Below are 16,556 nucleotides of genomic sequence, written 5' to 3'. Positions count from 1 at the left end.
AAAAAAAAAAAAAAAAAAAATTTGAAATTTCTGCTCTAAATATACCATTCATTTCTTCCTGCTGATGTTCCACCTGCCACCCACTGTGTGGAGGGCCCAAGGTGCCAGCAGCACTGAGCTGAAGCCCAGTGCATCAGAATCTGGAGAACTCCAGGAGACATGGTACAGAGTGCTGTATTCTTGGGGTATAGATGACAGTGGCAGGCCTGTCATAAGAGTGGTATGAGAAACCAGCCCAATGAGGGTCCTTAAGAGCATTTCAGTGAATCAACTTATGGTGTGGGCTCCAACTCTATTGTGCCTTGGCACATGAATTTAAACCTGTCAATGAAAGAGCCATTCACGCCAGTGTACATCCAGCTGAGTGAGGCAGTACTGCTAGCACTCAGGAGCTCCCTGACCCAGCCCAGCCTGGGAGTTTGGGTATCATGCTGACCGATAGTGACTCCTCAATGGAAGGAATGTAACATCTTGACTATTAGTCCTGGAGAGAAGAGAGAGAGATTCTTTTATGGGCTAACAAGGACACTGACACACAGGTCCCACGGACATTTAATAAACACCTAGTATATGCTAGGCATGCTGCTAGGCATTGGCGATACGCTGAAAATTTGCTGGCATAGTTGAGCCACTCAGTGAGGGAGGTGAACATTCTAATGAGAGTCAGCAGAGGGGGACTGCTGTGGATTATGGGAAACAAGGCATGTTAGGGAAGCCACCCCAAAACTGGGACATCAGAGCCAACATACGTTAGATGGGCAGAAGGAAGCCAGAGGAAAATAGGGGACTTGCTTCCAGGAGGAATGTGGTGAAGTACAAACATGATGCTTTCAAAGAACTGCAAGAAAGGCCTAAGTGGTTAAGCTGGAGAGACGGGGGAAGGAAGTGGCAAGCAAGGAGGTTAAGTAGATGTTGGGGTCAGGTATGTGAGGACAGCCTGTATAACTCCATGCCAGGATCTGTCTCTGGCTTGCTGACAGGTTGCTGAAGTGGGGGCCATTCACAAAGGTAGTGAACTTTGCTTCTCCTTCCTCTTTCCCATAAGAGTTCCAAGGAAGACTTCTTCCTGTCTACCTGGAGACATTCTATGCTGCCAGATTTCTCCAGGTGGCGAGTCATCCTGTGTGAACCAGCCAAGTAGCAAATGGTGTCTCCATATGGTTGGCTGTGACCTCATGACCAGCATAGCAGGGTCATGCCTTACATTGCTCTCTCTCTCTCTCTCTCTCTTTCTCCCTCCCTTCCTCCCTCCCCCACTCTCTCCCCCTCTCTGCCCTTTCCCTCACTCTGCTGACTTGGGGTCATACATCCCATACAAAGTTCTTTATCTTAAGTAAAAGTTAAGTTTTCCAGGGAATCAGTGCCCAGCTAGTTGTAGTTTTGTGTACACCATGGTCCTGGAACAGGATATTCTACAGGAAGACTTTCCATCTTCTGAGGCTTCAATGGGTAGCCAAAAGATTTGGGGGGCCTTAGTTCATTCTTTCTCGCTGAATATGTAAGTGAAAGTTGAAAAGGGAAAACAATTTCTCTGGAAAAAATTTTAGAACACTTGATGTTTCTCCACCAGATCGTGCAGTTATTTCTCCCTAATTCAGGCTAAGTGACAAAAGGTTTTAAAGAAAACCACTCAGAGAAGTTGAGCTATTCCTCTGGAGTTTGTGGCATAGGTAAGATATTTCCAGTCCTAAACCTGAAGTCTTCAAGGTGAGATTTCTGCTTCCAGTTAAAATGCAGAAAAATGTGAATGAGTTTTGCTTCTGTTGTAACAACAGAATTAACCAAATTAAACTAAAATCACACTTTTGCATGGGTCATCATGGAGACGGATGCATGAAAACCTCATAATCTGAATTCTGCTTCTGTTCACATGGGAAAAAGTGCAGAAGTAGACCTGCCTAGGTCAGGACCTACAGAAACTGGGATATGTGGTCTATGATGAAAGTGGGGACAGCCTGGGCAAAGTAGGTCTGTCTAAAAAGGACCTAAATTTAAAAACATGGAAATGGAGAAAATAGCAATAAGAGAGATTTGTACAGTCTTGGTCATTCAGAGCTTAGATTCTGAAGCATATGAAAAGATGAGCCAAAAGCCAAATGAAACTGTGACTCATTCCTTCCAGCTCAAATGCTGACCTCATGGGCTCCAAGTTAGGTGAATGTAGGGTGAACCAATCTATTGAAGCTCAGTAAGCCTCAGAACAACTGACCCTAGATACATCTAAATGGCCACCCCCCACCTTAAACAGCACAGAGAAATCCTTCTTTAAAAAACAGAAATAAAAACAACTAACCATATAGTATGCTTCACTCCTGGTGCCCTTTTATATACCACGTCCAGAATCACATAAAAATTATGAAGTATGTGGTAAAGTATAAAAATATGAAAAAGAAAGTCACTAGAAGCAGAATTCCAGATGGTTCAGGTACTGTGATTAGAGGAGGACTGTAACAATTACAACTATGTCAGAGGATTTATTAAAAAAGATGGACATAATGAGTGAAGAGATAAGTAATTTCAGGTGAGAAATGAAGAATCAAATCAAAATAGAAATTGCCCTGCAGTGAAAAATATGATATCTAAAAAGTGACATACTTTAATATTATATTTGACAAAGGGGAAAAAAGGAATCAATGAACTTGCAGACAGGTAAACAGAAGTGATCAACTATGTATATAGAAAAGTTGAGATAATATGGGTTCTTGAAAAGTGTAAAACATGGCAGCTGACTTCTTATCAAAAGAAATAGAAGCCAGAGAAAAATTAGAACATAGGAAAATGTTAACTATTGACATATGTAATGATGGAACAACACACTAACCATACAAAATAACTGCAGAAAAACTCTAACTCTGCACCAAAGGAGAATACCCTTCAAAAACAAAGGATTGTAAAGACATTTTGAAGTAAACAAAACTCAGGGACTTTGTCACTAACACCTTAAGAAATGCTAAAGAAAGTTATTCGAGATAAATAGAAATGCTGAGCATGGTAATCCACACCTGTAATTCCAGTAACCGGGAGACTGAAGCAGGAAGATCATGGCAAGTTCAAGGCCAACCTGAACTACAAAGCAAAAGCCTAACTCAAAAATAAAAAGATAGATAGAAATCATACTATTTGGAAGTGTGTGTCTACATAAAGAAATGGTAAATAAATATAATATCTTTAAAAGACAAGTGTTGCTCAAAACAAAAGCAACACTGATGACTGAGTTTATAGCATGTGTAGAAATAAAATATATGACAACAGCATAAATAAATTATACAAACTATACAGGGCAAATAAATTATACTGCCAAATGGTGTAATATTAATTCAAATTTAACTGTGATTTGTTAGGGATGCATATCAAAAGCAATCACTTTAAAAAGTAGTGTAGCCAACAAAGCAAACTGAAAAGATAAAAATCTAACACTAAAAATGCTTAATTAATCCTGAAGAATAACAAGAAGATGAGAAAAAATAAACAGATGGTACAAGTGGAAAATTAAATAGCAGTGTGGTAGAGTTAAACTCCACATATCAAAAGTTACAGTAAATGTAAATGGAGTGAGCACTTCAAATAAAAGGTGAAGACCATCAGATTGGATAATGCAAGGCTCTAATACATACTGTTTTTAAAAGGTACATCTTAAATATAAGAGTGATTTATAGCTTAAATATTGAAAGTAAATTAACAAAAAAGAAATTTAAAACAAAAAAAAGGAAAAAAATACACAATTCAAGTACTAGTCATGACAAAGGTTATGTAGCTACATCTACAACAAAGCAGATTTTAGGACAAAGAATATTATCTGAGATAAAGAGGACCATTTCATAATAGTGAAAAGAGAAATTCTTCAATAATATGACAGCCAAGCATGATGGGACGTACCTGTAATCCTAGCACTTGGGTGGCTGAGGCAGGATGAGTTTGAGGCCAGCCTGGGCTACATAGTGAATTCAAGTCCAGCCTGAACTACATAGTGAAACCCTATTTAAAAAAAGCAAATGACAATCCCAAATGCATATACACCCGATAAGAAAATTCAATATACAGCAATATTCGATAGCCCAAGAGAAAAAAATATACAAATCCACAGTTATAATAAGAGATTCTAATATTCATATCTCAGAAATTGATAAGACCTCACATATAAAGTTATTAATTTATAGAGGTTTGGAAACTATCATTAAACAACCTGACCTAGCTAACATCTATAGAACGTTGTAACTGTATATAACATATTGTTTTCAAATACATAAGGAATATTCACCAAGGTAAGTCATATCCTGGGACCAAAAGCAACAGCAGTAGGAGCAGCAACAAACTTCAGTAAATATCAAAGGATTAAAATCATATATAATATATTGTCTGAAATTAAACTGGACACCAAGATAACCCACCATTTGAAAATTAAGCAACAAGCTTCTAAATAATGTACTGATCAATAATAAATCACCAAGAAAATTAGGATATATTTTTTAATTGAATGCTTATAAAAACTAACATAACAAAATGTGTGGGATGCAGCTAGTTTTAAAAGGTTATGCGAGAAAAATAAAAGTTTAAAGTCAACAATTAAGTTCTGTCTTAAGATTTAAAAGAAAAATATCATTTCACAATGTATACATAGCTCAAATAATCTTGTTTTACACCAAAATATATAGAATCTTGTCAGTTTAAAATAAAGAAAATAATAATAAATACACTTTTACAAAATTATTTATTTTAAAAATCACTACTACAAGCCCGTATAACAGGGATGGAAGTTATATTCAAGGAAAAAAAAATATAAGTGAGATAAAATTTTTCAAAAGAAATAATCTAAATAAAGTAAATTTAATGTAAAATAGACACCAACACAAATATATTAAATAGAACATAACAAATGATAGAAAAAACCAACAAAGTAAATCACTGGTCCTTTAAAAACTCATTTAAAATTATAAAACACTAGGGCTGGGGATTTAGCTCAGTTGTTCCACCGCCTGCCTTGCAAGTGCAAGGTCCTGAGTTCAATCCCTGGTAACAACAACAACAACAAAAAGCCAATATCAAAATTAAAAAAGGGATGCACTACAGTCTAAAGATATGTGAAAATATAAAGGAATATTGTGAAAGTTTTAGGACTATAAATTCACAACTCAGATGAGATAGACAAATTCTTTGAAAGATACAATTCATCAGAATTGACACAACAGGAATTATGAATATTCAGATGAAAACAGTAAATTAGACCCTTTCATAAACAATATTCAAAATGATACACAACCTAAATGTAAGAGCCAACATTATAAAACTTCTAGAAGAAAGCAAGGGATGAGTCTCCATGATTTGGTGTTAGGCAAAAAATCATTAGACATGACACCAAAAACATGAGGCATTAAAAAAAACCTCATAAACTGATCTTTATTAAAATTAGAAACTTTGATATTAAAAAGATATCATCAAGAAAACAAAAACAGCCAGGGATGCTGGCAAATGCCTGTAATGTCAATGTTATAGGGAAGATAACTCCAACCCATCGGATGTGCCAAATTTGTGTCTCACAATGCTGAAGAATGAATTTGAAGACAAAAGAAGTAAAGAATAGGAATGTTTCAGTAAGAGAAAACCTTCTGCAAAGCAGGAGGCGTTCTGAATGTGGGTTGCCCTGCAGCTCTCTGTCTAGTGGCTTTTTAAAACAGTAAAATTGATGTGGGGGAAATAAATGTAACTCCCAACCTGCGAGATGTCAGATACACTGAGTTTGTATTCCCCAAAGTCAAAGAATGAATTCTAAGGAACCACAGAGGTTAAGAGTAGGAAAAATGTATTGAGAGAGATAGCTCCTGAGAGGGAACCTAAAAGTGGATTGCCAATGAGACCACTTCTCAAAGGAAGCTTTATAGAGCAAAAACACAAGGTGGGAGCCGGGTGTGGTGGTGCACACCTGTAATCCCAGCACTTGGGAGGCTGAGGCAGGAGGATCACTGTGAGTTTGAGACCAGCCTGAGCTACATAGTGAGTTCCAGGTCAGTCTCAACTACATAGTGAGACCCTGTCTCAAACAAAACAAAACAAATAAAAAAAAACACCAACACAAACAAAAAAAAACACAAGGTGGGTACAGTATAGGTCAAAGCTATGATCATCCAATAACATTACAAATATAACCACTTAAGTAATATTGATCCAGTGGGAAAGCCGGTCACATAGCAAGTGTACATGGAAAGAACAAGGATCTTTTAAAGAAGGGATAGATCAAGGGGCCAAGGATTTAGCTCAGTGGTTCTGCTGCCTGCCTCACAAGTGCAAGGTCCTGAGTTCCATCCCTAGTACAAAAAAAAAAGTGAAGAAGGGATAAACCACAAGGTCCTGGCCACCCACCTGGGTGACTGATGTCTACTTAGACTTTATTGGAACAGGTGATACCAATTACAGTATAGTCTTCAGTTTATTGCTTATTCTTTGGGGAGGCAGGTAGGTCTGGTCATTTCATCTTTCTCTTGAGGCCTGGCCTTCAACAGATGTGCCTCCAGCCACAGTTGTAATGTGTTCTCATCTTCTGCACTGACTCCCTCGAGGGCCTGGCCCTGTCTGCCTAGAATATCTCTACCTAACTTAACTGTCTACAATAAAATCACATTGCAGGTTACCTTGAGTCCAGCTGAAGCCATATAAATGATTGAAACGTACATAAAAATGTGATCAGCACCATTAATCATTAGGCAAGGACAACTTAAAACCATAATGAGACACTTCCTTATATTCATTAGAATGACTAAAATAAAAAGGACAGATAATACGAAGCATTGGATGTGGCAGATCTTAAATTCACATTTTTGTCCACAGAAATGTAAGATTGCACACCCACTCTGGAAAGCACTTACACATAATTTCTTAAAAATATAAGTATAAACTTACGATATAATTCAGTAATTCCACTCCTGGGAATATAAACTCTATGGAAACTCAAACATATGTACATGCATATTCATAGCAGTATTATTTCATAATTAAATTGTATATAGTCCAAATGTCTGTCCTCTAATGGCTGGAAAAATAACTAGTATATCCATATCACAGAATGTAATTCAGCAATAAAGAGCCATGAAATACTGATACCTACTAAAATATGGAAAGACCTCAAAATTGTTACACAAAACAATAAAGCTATATGAGCCACTTGTACCTGCCTCACCACATGGCTTGGCTGTATAAAACATCTTTGAAAACTAGGGTGGGCGGGCAACCCACTTTCCGATCCCCCTTCTGTCTCTCTTAGACAGAAGCTTTCTTTCCCTCAATAAATTTTTCCTACTCTTAAAAAAAATAAAATAAAGCTGTATGAAAAGATGGTATAATGTAGGATTTCATTTGTGTGAAAGGCACAGTAGGAAGAATAGCCTTCTGACCCCCAGCCAAAGTAACACCATTCTGTTTGGCTGTTTGGCAGGCTCCTCCTAAGTGCTAAGGGTGTGTTCCTGACTGCAGTTTGACAGAGCTTGCTGAGACCTGTGGAGTTCCCAATACGGATGTGAAGGGAATCAAGCTCACAAACTGTCCCAGGACTCTTGTCTATTCCTTTCGGGTTTTTTTTTTTTTTTATGTTTACCTTGGAACCCTATAAAATAAGTAGTTTAGGGGGTTGGTGACTTTGGTAGCACTACAGCTTATAAGCCATCCAACACTCTGGAAATAACCCTTAATAAACTCACTCACCAACCTGGACTTCTTTGGACTGTCAGTGCCCTCTCGATTTGGAGGCAGGTGTTTCTTTTCTCTTTCCAGCAAATTCACTGAACATGTACAGAAGAAGCAAATGTATAAAGACAGAAAGGAGATCAAAGCCAACTGGGCTGGGGTGGGAAGGGGAATGACTGCAGACAGTCTGTAGGATGCTAGGGCTTGTGGAGACACTCTGAGTCTGCAGTGTGCTGACAGCAGAACTCTACAAATGTGCTAAGATTCACAGAACTGAATCTTTAGGTTGTGAGCAAGGATCCTTTCCCCGCTTCTGTTTGTCATCTTTACATCTTTATCAAGGTATGATTTACATACTATAAAAACCAGCCATTATACCTAAAGGCTGATTTTGTAAGAGATTATAGTCCAGAGGGTAAGTGAACTATCTCTGCTGGCTGGGAGGTCATACAATTGACCTGCCTTGTTGGAGGGAGCTAGCCCTGGGTCATCTTGGACATTGTCCTGAGGGTTATGTAGGGGCAAAGTGACACAGTATCAGTTGGCTATTCCCACAGTATCATAACAAATCACCCCAAACTTTAATAGCAAACATTACTGCTCACACCACATCTATAAGTGGCTGTGGTTTGGCTGATCTCAGCTGGTCTTGGTCAGGCTTGAACTCACTTCAGGTCTGTTCTGTGGATCTCTCATTCTTCTGGGACCAGCAGGCCATCATGTGCTTCCCATTCTATTACAAAGTGCAAGGAGTCATGCTGAAGGACATCAGGAACTCACTCTGCTGGCACTGCCCTACTCAACATCCCACGGACCAATCAGGACCCCTCCCCATGGCATCTGTTTATATCTTATTGGCCAAACAAGCCATATAGTCAAGCTAAAGTTACACAAGAGTAAGGTACATTCCACCCATCATCAGCAGGTGGAAGGGTGTGAAGACACTGCACGTTTATTTATTTATTTATTTTTTTGCAAGAAAGTAAAAAGTTACTTCAATATAGATGTCAGCAGAGGTTGAAGACAACCAGATGTTCCAGGACTAAGAAATCATATACAACATACAGAAACACAGTCTACACTGAGACTGCCATGGGAAGATCTCTGAGGAACCCACTCAAGCATTCTTCTTCCAAAGGCAGTGCTAGCCTTGGAGACCAGCCACCACCCGGTTACCTGTGTACCACCCCTGCCACCCCATCCCCCTCCCTCCATCCCACCCACACCTGATACCTGAAGAAAGCCAAAGGAAGGGAGAGAAGAGGCAGAGTTCAGTCACAGTCTCTCTGGGCTTCCAGCCTGAAGCACAGTTAAACTGGAAGAACAAAGGGTGACACTGAAGCATATGGAGCTGGGGCTCTCTGACACACCTGGACATTTCACCAATGAAGTGAAAATGTTCTTGAGAGTGAACACATGCAAGGAACTTGAAATTATCTGGGGGTCTGGAAAGTTCCAGGAACTGCCCAAAGCTCAATCTAAGGGGTAACAGAGATGAGTCTGGAGCACACATTGGGTTTGGGGACAAGCACTTAGTAGCTATGGACACAGCAGGGAAGGTGAGGAGATGGGGACAGGCCCCATCCACAGGAAGGCAAGGTCAGGGTACACTGAAGGATGAGATAAAACTGGGTGGTGTCAAGAGGAACTCAGAACTTGTTGCGAGATAAGGAAGAATATAGGCCCAACACCAGAAATGAAAAGGCCAAGGAGTACTGGCAGCTGCAAAAACACAAAGTAGGAAGGAGGTCCCAATTCCACAGGCACCCACAGCACACAAGGAGCAAGTCAGTAACAGCTGATTGCCACTGCACATGACAGCTCCATCCACAGAACCCTCACAGGCTGTTCACTGTCAGAGCTCATGTCCCAGCCACTCAGCAGAACCGGAGGGAACAATGGAAGACAGAAATATGACAGGGCACATGTTTAGCTGTGAGCCAAGTCAGGAACCCAAGGTGGCCCAGCAGTTGGATCAAGGGTGAATGGAGAGCCATGAACTGTAATGTATCTGTAATATGGGTAGAATTTGTTTTACAGTGGAATTCATGCACTCTGATACTCTAGGCTGGCTGAATTTCTAGATCTTTTTCTTTTCCTTTTACATATTTTTAAAGTAGTTTATGCTGGAACTTCAGATATTTCAGTGACCAATAATTTGGGCAAAGTGTAGCTCTGTAATTTAATAGCTCTGTGACCTTGGAAGGTCATTAACTTCTCTGAGTTTGATTTCTGCATCAATAATAATCTAAGGGCCAGCATTAGGTAAGCACCCCAGTTAGCAGAAGGACAAGGTCTAAAGTGTATTATTATTAGCCAGCTAGCACAATACTTACTTACCACTTACCCATTACCCTTTTAAAAATATTTCCTTGAAAATTTCTTTTACTTCTGACTTGATTTAGGTTTGCCTAGATAATTTAATCTCTGCTAATAACAAGAATAGAACATGAATTTAGCAGGTGCATCCTCTGCACCAAGCTTTCCACATATGTACTCATTTATTAATTTATTCCTTGCCTTATTGCTACTATCCTTGTTTCAGTTTTGTTAGTTACCAGTTGGGAAGTTTGGGTTCAAAGTGTCTGGTATAAGGCTCTGTGGCCATGAGGTATCAAACTTTAGCTCAGAACATGGCTCACCATAGCATCCAAGTATGTGTTGCTGGAGTCAGGACAGGGTCTCCTGGATAGCAAAGCTCAGTCCTCTCTAGGATCCTCTGAAACATATCTGCATGCAGTATTATACAGGCTCTTTAGCAATGAAGAATCATGCCATTATCATCAACCATCCAAAAGCAAATCCTGATTTAAACTCACCAGCCCACATATTTTCCTTGGATGTCTGCTGCATCAGAGATCTTTGCATTTGACAATGGTACCTTTTCCAGGGAGAACACCTGGTCAGTGTGGGGCTATCCAAACCATGATTTTTTTTCCAAGCTTGAGCTGGTGCCTCTGCAAGGCAGCCTCAGGGAGCCAGGTAAATCTCCATCCACACCCAGTGGTTATGACATAGCAGAAACCACAAAACTATTTTCTGCAGGCATTGTCCTCTCTAGCACCGACTACTACTTTAAATGAAAAAGCAAAATCTGCCTCAGTAGCTTGTCAGGGGTGAAGTTGTGGATTGAAGAAGTCTGAGGGAAGAATCATTTTTCCTCCTCCCTGAAACCACTTGCATCCTTGCTTCTGAGGCAGTTCTATACAGATACTCCCAAAATCTTCAGAAAAAGGGGCCAAGCTGATTTTCTGCATTCTGTAGATTTGGTAGTCTCTAATCCTCTTTTCAAAATAGGCTTACTGACTTCATAGCTGTCATATTTATTTTTGAAGATAAGACACTAAGGCAAGTTTTGCAGCACAATAGCAGTCTTTTGGGAGGTATCAAAGAAGTACTATCTAGTTGGGTAAAGCCACTTGCCTTTGCTAAGGATTCCCCAGCAGAAGTTTATGTGAGGAAGTTTAGGTCTATCCAGCTGGGACATTTGCCATCCTAGCCTTCCTCAGACAGGCAGCTTCATCATGTCTCCAAGGCTGAAGACAGGCCCCACAAGGACTAATCACTTGCGGTTCCCAAATGTACCCAGCCCAGCATCCAACAACAGGTGGGAATGTACCAATCAAGGGTGGTGAGACTCAGCTCAGGGCCTGCTCAGGACAGAGGCACATATCAGGAAGAGAAACAAAGACCTTAGTAATAGTGTTGTGCATGTTCAAACCTGGCCTTTGGTGCCCATGGATGGCCACTTGGTGGTGTCACTGTTACTAGTTCTCTTAATTTATGAGCCTCACTGGGTCTATAACTCCAGAAGGATCCCATACACAGATCACTTATTTTAAATCCTTGATTTGGGGAGTATCCTGTGTCCAGAGGAGGCAGGCTGCCTGGACACTGGGCACAGCCTCCCAGGCTCAGAGCTTGGTCAGATCCCTGAGCACCTCCTCTGCGTATTTACCAGTGGGCACTGCAGTTCCCCTGTGACTAAACTGCCCCTCAGTTTCTTTCATGTAAAATCAGGATAACAATCCTGACTTCTTAGCATCAGTGAGGTGATTATATGATGTTTGTTGGCCTACCAGGCCCTGGTGCTACACCCGTTATTCACTCAGTGCTCACGGCCATCTTACAAAACTCTTTATCACCACTGCAATAATGAATTGAAATGAGTTCCCCACTTTGGCTTATTTGAAAAATGCAAAGAGTCATCACAGTCCTCTCTGAAGTGTCGACGAAACATCCCCCACTCTTCCACTGGATCCCAGGCTGTAGCTCCTTTGATCATTGCACTTCATTCCACACGTCCCTATCATGGCCCATTCCTGTGCTATGCTCTCAGCTGAGAGAAACATGGGCCATCTTTTCTTTGTAGCCCTGACTCGTTTCAAGGAAGGGAGACATGTATTTCATTCTGATGATGGTCAAACAGGCACAGCAGAGCTACTCAGGAACATTATGAACATCTTAAAAATAATTATAAGTGATGTGGAAATCTGTGAAATCTACCTAGACATGTTTATTGGTCCTATGTTCAATTTTCTATAAAGTAGATTCCAAGTTTTTTTTTTAACTAGCTGCTTTTCTTTTGATGTAGAATATTAGTTATTGGGAAAATACCAAATACAACTTATAGCAGTTTCCTGACAAGGTATGTAATAGGAAAAACTAAAACATTAAAATTGTTTTATTTTCCTGTATTGAAAGTTCCTCTGAGCAAGGTGGCAATGTAATTTCAACCTTAGAAGTCTTCATATGATTCTCTCCATCCATGGCTGCAATAGACAATATTTAAAAGATAAAATTTAAAAACCAGTGAGTGTGGTGGCACATGTCTGTAACCTCAGGTACTCAGGAGGTTGAGGCAGAAGGATCTCAAGTTTGAGGCCACCCTGGGCACCTCATTGAGACTGTCTTGAAAGAAAAAGATATTGCAAAAACAAACACAAACAAAAAACAGCCCATAGACCAAAAGTGAGCCAGAAACATAAAACAGAATGGAAGAGCTAGACATGTGGTGAGCTGGGAGAGGAACACAGGCAGGAGTTCTCCATGAGTTCAAGGCCATCCTGGGCCATTTAGTAAGTTCAAGGCCAGTCTGAACTATATAGCAAGACACTGTCTCAAAACCAAAACCAACCAACCAAACAAATAAAACCCAGCATGGAAGACCAAGACTTTGGGCAAGACACTGTACAGAAATATGCAAAGGTGGCGAGGAATGCTGTTTCTGAAGAGTGAGGGGATAAAATACCCCAAGAGGAGCCAGCAACAACAGCCAAAGTAATTACTTAAAACCACAGCTGGAACAAGCCTCCCACCTCTAGGAAAGAAGCTCAGGAAAAAACCTACAACTTCTATAATAATCTGAAGATCATGCAGAGGAAGGTCCTTACTCAGCTCCTGGCTGGCACCATGGCTGCGGGCAGGAACCCTGAGCATTCTCTGTGACTATGCAAGGCACCCGCAGGACCATAGTGAAAGATAGGATGAGCTCAGGAAGAAACTTTCAGTCTTCAGGTAAGCCTGGAGGCCTCCTCCAGAATACCTAATGCTGGGAATATAGGTAACAGTGTTACTGATCAGCAGATGAACCCAGTCCTAATGCTATGAGCATGGAGCAATCTGGAAATTACAACTGAGTAGTATTTAAAACAATTATGTTTAGGATTCTTTTTGTGAATAAAAAGAAAATATCCACAAAAATTAAAGAGATAATAAAAACTGGGTGAAATGAAATAAGAACAAATAGATTAAAAAAAAAAAAGAACTGCAAAGTGAGGTCATTAAAACAACAACAACAACAACAGGAGCAGCTCTGTGGTAGAGTGCTTGTCTAGATGGTGGAAGCCTGGGGTTTAATGTCAAGTGCTACAAAACAAAAAACATGAATACATGAAACTGATTAGACACCAGTGAAGACAGATTTAGTGAACTGGAAAACAGTCCATCCAGAACAAGGAACACATACATATAAACCTTAGGGAGAACTGTTCTGAGACATGGAAAACAGACTGAATGAGTTCCACCATGAGAATCAAGGAGGGTGTGCAGAGATGCTACGTGATGGGAGAAAGGTTGGCAAGGTCCTAGAATCAAGAATTTAAGTCTCAGAAGGCACACATCAAGAGTCAGGCAGCATAACTGTATATCAATCAGCACACCATAGTGAAATTTCAGAACAAGGACACAGAAAAGACAGATTTCCTTCACTCAAATGGCAGTTAGATTGGCAGCAACCTTCTCAGCAGCAGCCAGTGAGTAATGTCTTTAAAACTGTAATAAAAAAAACAGTTATCAACAAGGAACTCTGCACCAGCTAAACAATCATTCAAGAATTTGCTCAAAATAAAGACTAAGTACATTCATACATTTTGGAGAGAATCATCCAAAAATACTTGCCAAAAGAACTACCAAAGGAAACATTTTAGCTGGATAAAAAGTGAGCACCAGAAAATGGCAAAATATGTTCATACATATAATTAACTATTGACTACAGAAATTAATGTAATGTTTTCAAAAAGTGAAACAAAAACTTGAGGCAATGATAAGAGGAAATGGGCTCAAATAGTTACAAAATTTTGCTTTGTTAGAAACCAGGGGTTGTGCTTCCGTCTTCCACTGTGCTCAGAGCCACTGTCCACCCTGTCCCCTTGCTTTGACCTGGAGGCTCACCTCAGCTCTGCTTTCCCTGAGCCTGGTTACAGCACCAGCACTGCTGTTCTCTGGAGTGATCCCACATCTTCTCTGTACTGTGTGAATGTGCCCAATTGGACAATGTCCCGGCTACAAACCTACACTGCCTTATAAAATAAGGGAATCTGACTCAAAGGAGGGAGCCAGAAGAATTATTCCCAGTCCTTGAGATCTAATCAAGATCTTCCAACATTTATCTGGGTAGATTTCAGTGACTCCATTCGGCCTATTGTTGAGGACCAGTCATGATATGCATAGATTGGTGGGGGTCAGGCCACAGGCCCTGCAGTCCTGAGACCCGTGTGGACTTGCTTCAGGAACAGAAAAGTATGAAAAAGGTTACAGACTTCCTGGGTGTATGGGAAAGCCATACTCACAGGGCTCCTGAGGCAAGATAGCATCTACTGAGAGCAATACAAAATGCAGGCATTTTAACTTGCTCCCTTTGAGATGCTAAACTACCCTAGACTTATTGCAATTTCTGTTCCTGGAAAAATACACTACTTTCTCCTCTGTGCTTCTTGCTGAATAATAAGTGGGTCCACCACAGAGTTCTTTGACCCTGTCCACTAGAGGCAGATTCTTTCCAGTCTCCCCCTTGTACCTTGAATATTGTTTTTTTTTCTTTTATTCCCTGTCATCTTCCCTAGAGATATCTGAGGGTCTGATTCACCCCTAGGCAGCCTATTTTCTGCCCTTTGACAAGGAATTTCTATAGCAACCATGTTTTTCTTGCTGTTCTGATCACCTAAAAGCTATTTTCCTATTGCATGTGCATTCCAAATATCCTGAAAGTGCCTCTTGGCTGCTTTGTCAGCCTGTTACCAAACAGAAAAGTATTAGGGGAAATAGAGTTGGTAACACCCTAGGCAGTTCAGATGGAACACAGGAAAGAAGTGTGCTGATGATTAATTGATCAGAAACCACCCAGACACATATACATTAGACTTGCTCAGTGAGTCCCAATGTGTCTTCTCAGTTTTCTAGACTTCATCTCGTTTATTTGGGGGTATTTTCTTTAGACCTACTTTCCATTCCATCAATTTCTCCTTCACTTCTAAGTAATTTGCTACTAAACCAATCTGGTTACTTTTTATTGTTTTTCAGTTCTCAGCTTTAACTTTTGTTCTTTTTTTTTTTAGTTCCAGTATTATTCTTGCTTTTACTGCCTTAAATGTGTTCAGTAAAATTATTTTAAGGTGCATGCTTGTTGACTTCCTTATTTGGACCTCCTATAGGCCAGTGCTTAGTTTCTGCGGTCTTTTTCTTTTTGTTCCCCTAGTACTGGGGATTGAACTCAGGGCTTTCACCCTGAATTACATCTTCAGCTCTTTTTTATTTTGAGACAGGGACTCACTAAGTCACTAAGTTGTCCCCACTGGGCTTGAACTTGGGATATTCCTACCTCAGTCTCCCACAGTGCTGGTTTTACAGGTATGCACCACTAGGCCCAGCCTGTGGAATCATATATTCCTCAATGTTGCCCTTTGTATGACAGATCATACATTAGGAAACTGTGAGGTTAATTTAAGATCTCAGGCGATATATACTTCCTCTTCCATAAAGCAGTGAGATAACACTGCACCATCTCAATGCAGTCAAGATTTGATAAGATCTGCAGCTGCACTTTAGTCTTCACAAGGGCTAGTCTTCTTCCAGTTCACCCTTTACCTAGAGTCCAGTGTTTTGGGTCTTACCCCACCCCTTGGGTTTTCCAGTTTCTCCCTAGTCTTGGCAGTCTCAGAATAAAAACTCACCCTGTGGTTACTGTATTTTTGAGAGCTTTGCCTGTTTGCTTTTGAGTAGTTTAGCCTTCCAATGCTACTTCTAGATGGGCAAATGCTCATGGGGAAAACGTGACACCATAACTAATCTTGAATTTCTGGAATTCTTTTATTCATAACCCCACTATTGTCTCCTTTGTTAGCAATATCTTTGGATTCTTTTTTCTTTTTCTTCTTTTTTTTTTTCCTTTTTTGTTTGTTTTGCAGTGATGGGGTTCAAACCTAGGGCCTCCCACATGGTGGGTAAGGGCTCTACCATGAAGCTGCATACCAAGGCCAGTGCTTTAGCTTTTTGTGTTTTAGCCTTTCCAATTTCAGTAAAAGAGTGGGTCTGAGCTGGGTGTGGTAGCACATGCCTGTAATCCCAGCACTCGGGAGGCTGAGGTGGGAGTACCGCTGTGAGTTCGA

General features: G+C 40.3%; 1 long non-coding RNA gene across 1 annotated transcript in view; it reads right to left on the bottom strand.

Moving 5' to 3' along the window:
- Positions 1-8,981, bottom strand: part of LOC104859691 — a 9,803-nt gene extending 822 nt beyond the window's left edge. The window contains exons 1-3 of the long non-coding RNA XR_779462.2: positions 8,905-8,981; positions 8,341-8,404; positions 7,694-7,766 (exon numbers count right to left, since the gene is read on the bottom strand). This is a non-coding gene — a long non-coding RNA (uncharacterized LOC104859691). The remainder of the gene's footprint in view (positions 1-7,693; positions 7,767-8,340; positions 8,405-8,904) is intronic.
- Between the last annotated feature and the right edge of the window lie 7,575 nt (positions 8,982-16,556).

This window comes from Fukomys damarensis, unplaced genomic scaffold (genome assembly GCF_012274545.1).
Source record: "Fukomys damarensis isolate Sample0158 unplaced genomic scaffold, DMR_v1.0_HiC HiC_scaffold_8, whole genome shotgun sequence".
In the NCBI taxonomy this organism is placed as follows: Eukaryota; Metazoa; Chordata; class Mammalia; order Rodentia; family Bathyergidae; genus Fukomys; species Fukomys damarensis.
The sequence above is the reverse complement of the archived record's forward strand: the minus strand, read 5'-3'. Positions and strand labels throughout refer to the sequence as shown.